Source organism: Lipotes vexillifer, unplaced genomic scaffold, assembly GCF_000442215.2.
Source record: "Lipotes vexillifer unplaced genomic scaffold, Lipotes_vexillifer_v1.1 scaffold982, whole genome shotgun sequence".
Taxonomy (NCBI): Eukaryota; Metazoa; Chordata; class Mammalia; order Artiodactyla; family Lipotidae; genus Lipotes; species Lipotes vexillifer.
Window position 1 is genome coordinate 2,648,135 of NW_006789467.1, and position 8,723 is coordinate 2,656,857.

Sequence of the window (8,723 nt, forward strand, 5' to 3'; positions counted from 1 at the left end):
TTTCCTTGAGGCTTGACCTTAGAAATGTACTGTGTCAGTCAGGGTTCAGCCCAGGAGCAGAAGCGGTAGCAGATGTGTGCGGCCCTCCTTAGATCCATTTACCCCCGGGGCCGCTGGAGCCGCCGCACGCCTACAGGGCAGCTGTCAGGGAGGAGGTGGAAGGCGGGCTGGGAGGGATGGGGGCGCCTGCTGGCTCCTGCTGCCTTTGACCTTGGGGACAGGGAACTGAGCACACAGGCCTGGCTTCAGAGTCAGGGGCGCTGGGGGAGGAACCGAGGAAAGGTAGGGCAGCTGCTCCTCCTGCTGAGGGGAGACCAGCATCAATACTCATGTCTTCCCGGGCGTTTTGCCTGCTTCCCGCCAGGCCTTATTAATAGGTATTTAGATTTTCTGCAGGTGTGTTTGTTTTTGCTACTTTGAATGTGATCTTTAACCAAGTTCTAATTGGTAACTGATGACATATAGGAAAGCTGTTGGTTTGAAAGTTGACCTGGTCTCTTACAGGTTTTCTGAAACCTCTGATTTGCTCCAGTAATTTCTCAGCTTCTCTGTATTTTCTGGGTAGGTGATCTTGTCAAGCGTAAATCATGGGGTTCTTGTCTGTCTCCTTCAGCGTGTGCACCTCACACGTCCTACCTGTGTGACTGCACCGGGCAGGCTGCAGAGCCCGAGTGCTGGCAGCTTCTGTGAATTTCCAGTCCCCTGAGCTCTGCTCCGCTCCATTCCCAGATGCTGGCACTTAGCCTGCCAGCCCCTTGGGTGGAGTGTGTGCTCTGTTGAGAAAGTCGTGGCAGCTGCCACCAACTCCGTATCCTGAGGAAGGAGAGGGGCCTGGTCGCGCCAGCTCCTCCGGATGGGACTTAACATCCCTTATCCTGAGGGTGGCCCAGAGACCTCTGCTGCTGTTTGCATTTCACTTGGCTTGGTGATCCTCTGGCCTTTGGTTGGAAACTGCTGTTTTATAGTAAACCTTCTATAATTTGGGCTCTGGCTTCTCCTACTTTAGTTTTCTGTCAGTCTGACTCCATCAGCTTTTCATCAGCTAGGAATTCCTCAAAATGTCTAGTTCACTAATGGTATTTGAAGCAAGAGGAAGACTGATATAGGTGCTTAGTCTGCACCTTGATCTAGTTTTTAAACCTTTAAGTTGTTAACGCTCCTTCTTCATTTGTGTTTGTTTTAAATATTTACTTAGGCTGCGCCAGCTCTTAGTTGTGTCGTGTGGGATCTTTAGTTGTGGCATGCATGTGGGATCTAGCTCCCTGATCAGGGATCGAACCCAGGCCCCCTGCATTGGGAGCACAGAGTCTTAGCCATTGGACCGCCAGGGGAGCCCCTAACTGTTATTTGAAAACAGCATATAATTACTGCTTCTTGAACCATATCTGAGACATAAGAGGAGGCGAAATCTCCCGCCCTTTTCCACTTCTGTCTCCTCACCCAAAGCAACAGTCATTCATCTGAAGCGGGTTGGATTCCAGGACCCCGGTGAAGCCATATTTATTAGTGGATAAGCCCCTGTATACGGACATTTCCCTCACATTAAGAGCTTCTAAAAATCAAGAAAAAAATGACCAACAGCCTAATAGAAAAAAATGGGCAAAGGATATGGAAAACATGTGGAATGTTTATGAATGAGTCCTATGACCCATTACTTCCTTCCCTTTCCTGGACCAACCCACCTCACACTTCCTTTTTTCTTCTTGGTTTTGTCACCTATAAATGTTTTCATAAACAACCTATTTTGTATTTTGGTTTTTCACGTTCATTCCTCTTTTCTGAACGGAGCCATTCTTACATATGCCTTTGGTTCCTTGTTTCTTTAACTTAGGTTTACGTTTGTGAAATTCACCCGTGTCAGTGCATGGATCTGTAACTCATTCATGTCCCCTTTTGTGTAGGATCCCATTGAATGCAGACACCACACGTATCTGTTCTACCTTAGACAAGCTTTTGAGTGGTTTCTATTTGGGGCTATTACAAACAGTGCTGCAGTGAATATTCCTGTACAGGTACCATCACACACATGTGAACAGTTTTCTCTAGAGTACACCTAGTAATAGAATTAATCATAGGCTTTATTTATTTATCTTCAATTTTACCAGATAATACAAACTGTCTTCCAAAGTGATTGTACATGGGACTTCCCTGGTGGTCCAGTGGTTGACTCCACGCTTCCAATGCAGGGGGCACAGGTTCAGTCCCTGATGGGAGAACTAGGACGCCACATGCCACGTGGCGTGGCCAAAAAAAATTATTTTTTAATTTTTTCTTTAATTGATTTTATTTATTTTTGGCTGCGTTGGGTCTTTGTTGCTGTGCGCCATCTTTCTCTAGTTGTGGCGAGCAAGGGCTACTCTTCGTTGTGGTGTGTGGGCTTCTCATTTCAGTGGCTCCTCTTGTGGAGCACGGGCTCTAGATGTGTGGGCTTCAGTAGTTGTGGCTCGTGGGCTCTAGAGCGCAGGCTCAGTAGTTGTGGTGCTCGGGCTTAGTTGCTCCACGGCACGTGGGATCTTCCTGGACCAGGGCTCATACCTGTGTCCCCTGCATTGGCAGGCGGATTCTTGACCACTGTGCCACCAGGGAAGCCCTAAAAAAATTTTTTAAATTTTTTTAAAAACCAGAGTGGTTCTACAAGTTAACAGTCTCACTACTAGTGTATACGAGTTCCTGTTATTTCACATACTTGATGACACTTGATATGGCCTTTTTTTTTTGAGTACAGTTGATTTACAATGTCGTGTTACTTTCAGATGTACAGCAAAGTGTTTCAGTTTTATATATATATATGTACATTATAACTGATAAATTTTCATTATAGGTCATTACAATATATTGAGTATAGTTTCCTGTGCTATACAGTAGGTCCTTGTTGATTTATCTACTTTATATATAGTAGTGTGTATCTGTTAATCCCAAATTTGTAATTTATCCCTGCCCCCTTTTCCCCTTTGGTAACCGTTTGTTTGCTATGTCTGTGAGTCTGTTTGTTTTGTAAATAAGTTCATTTGTATCATTCTTTTTAGATTCCACATGTGAGTGATATCACATGGTATTTGTTTTTCTTTCTCTAACTTCACTTAGTATGATAATCTCTAGGTCCATCCATGTTGCTGCAAATGGCATTATTTCATTTCATTCTTTTTTATGGCTAATACTCCATTGTATATATATACCACATCCTCTTTATCCATTCATCTGTCGATGGACATTTAGGTTGCTTCCATGTCTTGGCTATTGTGAATAGTGCCATTATGAACATTGGGGTGCATGTGTCTTTTCAAATTAGAGTTTTCATCTTTTCCGGATATATGTCCAGGAGTGAGATCGCTGGATCATATGGAACTCCTGATATTGCTTTAATTTATAATGTTTGGGAATCTGGTGGCTGCCTAATTGTTGGCTTGTCCTGATTGTAAAAGTAATGCATAATTTTTTTCCCAGCAAACACAGAGAAGTATAGAGAAGTAAAAACTATCTGTAATACCATCACTCAGAAGTATCCTCTGCTAATGTGCTGTATACTTTCAGACGTTTTTCTTATATGTACTCACGGTTTGGTTCCCAAACTCTGGGCCAAGGTGCTGTGGGGATAGCAGTGAATCCACAGGCACATTTCAGAGTATTTTAAAATTTCAAGGGAAACAGAATGAGGCTTAATGCCTGTCATACACCACGCAAGCTATCAGCTGAAGGCATTTCACAGCTCTAACATTAGAACGCATCATGTATTTTTCTAATGATGTCGACGTATCTTTGCAAAACTTATCTCAGCAGTTGTGTGAAAGTCAGCGTGAAAAAGGCAATGAGGGTAGCAGCGTCCAACCTGACCTCAGGGCCTGAGAAGTTGTTCAGTGCCCAGCAGGTGCAGGCGTCCACTTAAGAATTATTTTTTTCCATTTATGTGTATTATTTTTAAAATAGCTACTAAATTGTTAGGCTATGAGTAACTATCAACTTAACTAATTAATGAATAGGTATGTCTTTTGGCCACAGGGTGCCATGAAAAACATATTGCTAAGGCACTAACGGTGCCATTAACCAGGAAAGTTTGGGAACCTCTCTGTCATACACACTTTTAAAAAGAGGAATCTGAGATCACACTGTGACAGTCTGGCTTTCAGAGTGTCCAGGGATCTTCTCCAGACAGTCTGTGGGCCCCTGCTGGGGGTCAGCGGAGGTAGAGGTGTCTGGTGGGGTCCTTGTCTCTGCTGACCTGAAAAGTTCTTGAATATTTCATGGCCTTAGTACGTGAAGGGGCCAGTTCTTTGTAAAGAAATAACTGTTGTTTTGTAAAAATGACATTAGTCTTAAAAATTTAAGTAATACAGAATTATACAAAGCAAAGAGGAATAAAATAATTCCAGGTTCCTCCTCTCAGAGATAACACTACTTGTGACATTCGGTGGATGTCATTCCAGATCTCTCTCATACATACATACACGTGAGGATAGAAAGTAAATAAGCTGGTAACAGTGGGATTATCTAGAGTACTATTTTTTAATGCAATTAAATTTACTCTTAAATTCAATGAAAGACTAAAGTGAAACTGAATTGCTGAATTTCAAGTGAGGTTTCATAATGAGACAGTATTTAATTAAAATATCTTAGTGTAAAAAAGAGTTATTTAAAAAAAGAAGTTGAAGGGGCTTTCCCTGGTGGCGCAGTGGTTGAGTCCGCCTGCCGATGCAGGGGACATGGTTTCGTACCCCGGTCTGGGAGGATCCCACATGCCATGGAGCGGCTGGGCCTGTGCGTCCGGAGCCTGTGCTCCGCAGCGGGAGAGGCCGCAGCAGTGAGAGGCCCGCGTACCGGGGCCGGGGGGGTGGGGGGTGGGGAGAAGTTGAAGCTCGTTTAGACCCCACCTTTCAACCTTCCATAGGATTTACTGATATGAAAACATAATTTATGCTTTATCCCACCTCTGCATTCCCTACCTCCTGATGTTTTAAAAAACATTATTTTTACATTTACATTCTGTTCTGTGATCACAACTCACACTGTTCTTAAGCCTTCCTTTCTTAGTTCCATATTGCCAGTCCTTCTACCAAAGAGTCTAATTCCTGAATTATTTTGAATGCAAGCAGTTTTGTTTTGTTTTTTAAATAGCCAGGGGTGCTATATCTGCTGAGGTGTTACATGCTTGAGGATATTTATGTGTTTGTTGGCTTTATTGAGCATCTGAGGCACAGATGGTCCTGGGTCACATTTTTCTTCAGAACTTTATAGACATTGCTGTAGTGTCCGCCAGAAATTAATGCAGCTACGTAGAAGAAATTGCGAAACCACCTGATTTTTTTCTCTGCTTTTTGTAGGTGATTTGCTTTCTTCCTAAAGATCTAGACATTACTTGTCATCCGAGAACAGAATTGTCATCAGGCTCTATCTATCTTAGTATTGATTTTTGTTTGTTTTTTAGGTACAGAGTACCCATTAAAGTGTCAGACTTCATGCCATTACTTGTTTCAATACTTCTGTTCCTTTTTCTAAGAACAGCAGTACATATTGATATATTAGCATTAATTTTTCTGCCTTTCATCCTTTCTGTTGTACTACTATATAGCATAAAAGTTGTCATTTTCATAATCTTTAAGTGTAGATTTCATTGGCATTAAGTACATTCAAAATGTTGTTCAGTTGTCACCACTGTCCATTTCCAGATCTTTTTCATCATCCCAAACAGAAACCCTGTACCCATTAAATAATAACTCCCCATTTCCCCCTCCCCCAATCCCTGGTAACTTTAATTCTTTCTGTGTCTATGAATTTCCCTACTCCAGGTACCTCATGCAAGCGGAATCCTACAATTTTTGTCCTCTTGTATCTGGCTTACTTCACTTAGCATAATGTTCTCAAGATTCATCCCTGTGGTAGCATGTGTCAGAATTTCACTCTTTTTATAGCTGAACAATATTCCTTTGTATATATATAAATCCATTCATTTGTGATGGACACGGGTTGTTTCCATCACCTATCATGAGTAATGCTGTGACGAACACTGGTGTACAAGTATCTGTTTGAGTCCCTGCTTTTAATTCCTTTGGGTGTGACCTAGTGGAATTGCTGGATAGTACGGTATTTCTGTTTAAGTTTTTGAGGAACCGCCAAACAATTTTTCACAGTAGCTTGCACCACTTTACATTCTTACCAGCAATGCACAAGAGTCCTAGATTTCTCCACACCCTTACCAACACTTAAAATTTTACTTTGATTATAGGCATCATAATAGGTGTGAGGTGCCATCTCATTGTGGTTTTAATGTGCATTTCCTAAATGGCTAATGATGTGGAGCATCTTTTCTTGTGCTTATTGGCTATTTGTGGCTGGCCTGGGGACCCCACTCGTGGCTGGCATCTGAAGGGCAGTCTTTTTGGAGACGTGGTTCTTTAACTTGTGGGACCTGATGTCGACTCCAGTTAGTTAGTGGCAGACTTGAGCTGAGTTGTAAACACCCAGTTGGTGTCAGATCAGTCCTTCCTTCAAATTCCCCAGCTTTCTTCTGCCTGCCCCAATCTGCCGCAGAACCCCTGCAGTGACATTTTCATTTCAGGTTTCGTATTATTCAGCTCCAGGATTTGTTTGGTTCCTGTACTTTCTCTCTCTGTTGAGATTTTGCTCCTAGTTCCTTTACTTCTTTGTCCCTGTCTGGGCATATTCATTCGGGGATAGTGTCTATTAATCTTTTCTTCCTGGTAAGTGGCCATACATTCTTGATTCTTTGCGTGCATAGTAATTTTGTATTGAAAACTGGGCATTTTCAATATTAAACAGTTTTTGGCTGTCCTGAATAATGCTGCCGGGAACATTCATGTAGAGGTTTCTGTGTGGACATGTTTTCAGTTCTCTGGGTACATACCCAGGAGTACAGCTGCTCAGTCACGTGGTAACTCTGTGTTTCACTTTTTCTGGAACTGTGAAATTGTTTTCCACAGTGGCAGCACCATCTGACATTCCTACCAGTAATGTATGAGGGTTCCCGTTTCTCCCCACCTACGCCAATGCTTGTATCTGTGTTTATTACAGCCACTTAGTGCATATGTAGTGGTATCTCCTTTGAGTTTTCTTTTGCGTTTGTCTAATGGCTAAGATGTTAAGCATCTTTTCATGTGTTTGTTTATTGGCAATTTGTACATCATCTTTGGAGAAATGTCAATGCAGATCCTGTGCCCATTTTACAAATGGACTCTTTTGTAGAGAAGTTTCAGGTTTAGGGTTTAATGCTAATAACGTGACTCATGGGGGGCACCTACGTAGTTTCAGGAGGGCGGCTGCTCATCAGAAAGACCACCTGAGCACCATCACCCCTGTACTTGACCCTGTGCATCTCTTCCATGTGGCTCTTCCTGAGTTGTATCTTTTGTAACAAACAAGTAATCCTATGGGAAGTGTTTTCCTGAGTGAGTCCCTGTAAGCTGTTGTAGCAAACTACTGAACAAGGAGAGGGTCACAAGAACCCCAATCTATAGACAGACAGTCAAAAGTATGGGTGGCAGTCTCATGGGACTGAGCCCTTAACCCATGGGGTCTGACACATGGTTAGCGTCACAGTTGAATGGAACCACTGCACATCCTGCTGGTGTTGGAAGATTTGGAGAATTGGTTGTTGGCGTGAAACCCCACCCCCCACCCCAGTTTGGTGGCAGAATAGAAATGAAGGCATGCTGCTCTTTTTTTTGAGGACAGGGTGATGACTTCCAAGCTCCTTACAAGTCACACTGGAAACACAGTCTCTTCTTAATTTTTTTTCTGACAGTATGGCAATGGATTTTTAGATATGACAACAAAAATGAAAGCAGATAAATTGGGCTTCATCAAAATTAAAACCTTTTTGTTCATAGAGCAGACACTATTGAGAAAGTGAAAAGATGGGCTACAGAATTGGGGGTGGAGAATACTGCAAACCACCCATCTGATAAGGACCCAGCATCCAGAGTGTATTAAAAACTCTTGCAACAAACAACTCAATGTAAACATGGGCACATTTCTCCAAAGAAGATACACAGATGGCCAGTAAACCTATGCAATAATGATGTCATTAGTAATGTGCATTAGAACTGCAAACTAAAATGACAGTGAGACACTTCACACCACGATGGTATAATAATTTAAAAAAAACCCAAAAATCACTAAATGTACTAAATGCTACTGATTTATACACTTTAAAAGGTTAATTTTATATTATATGAATTTCACCTCACAACTTTCCTGGGTGTTTTATCCCACAGCATCCTATTCTGTAGCATGGTGACAATATTTGGTGCTCACCCTGAACCTTGCAGCCGCTGTCTCCTCTGACTGGTCTGTGCCAGCTCTGCCTGCTTGCCTCCCCAGGGCAGGGGCGGGAGATGGCCCAGGGGAACACTGCTCTCCAGGTCATCGAGTGGGCTTTGTGTTGGGGAAGCCCAATGTCAGTCATTCCTTTTAGGATTTCCTATTTGGGTTGGTCCAATTCCCTATAAAAGGCTCTAAAACTCTCCATCGAGAGGTGCAGCCACACCTGCTGGCATCTGGGGGCTGAGCTGCAGGAGAGAACACAGATTTCTTTCTTAATTAAAAGTTTAACAAAAATTTAAAAGGCAGTAAAGCTACAAGTATCATATAGGTAGAAATAGTACGAGCTCGCATTTGAAAGTGTTTGTTTTATAAAAGCTTACACGGGGGCTCCCTGGTGGCGCAGTGGTTGAGAGTCCGCCTGCCGATGCAGGGGACACGGGTTCGTGCCC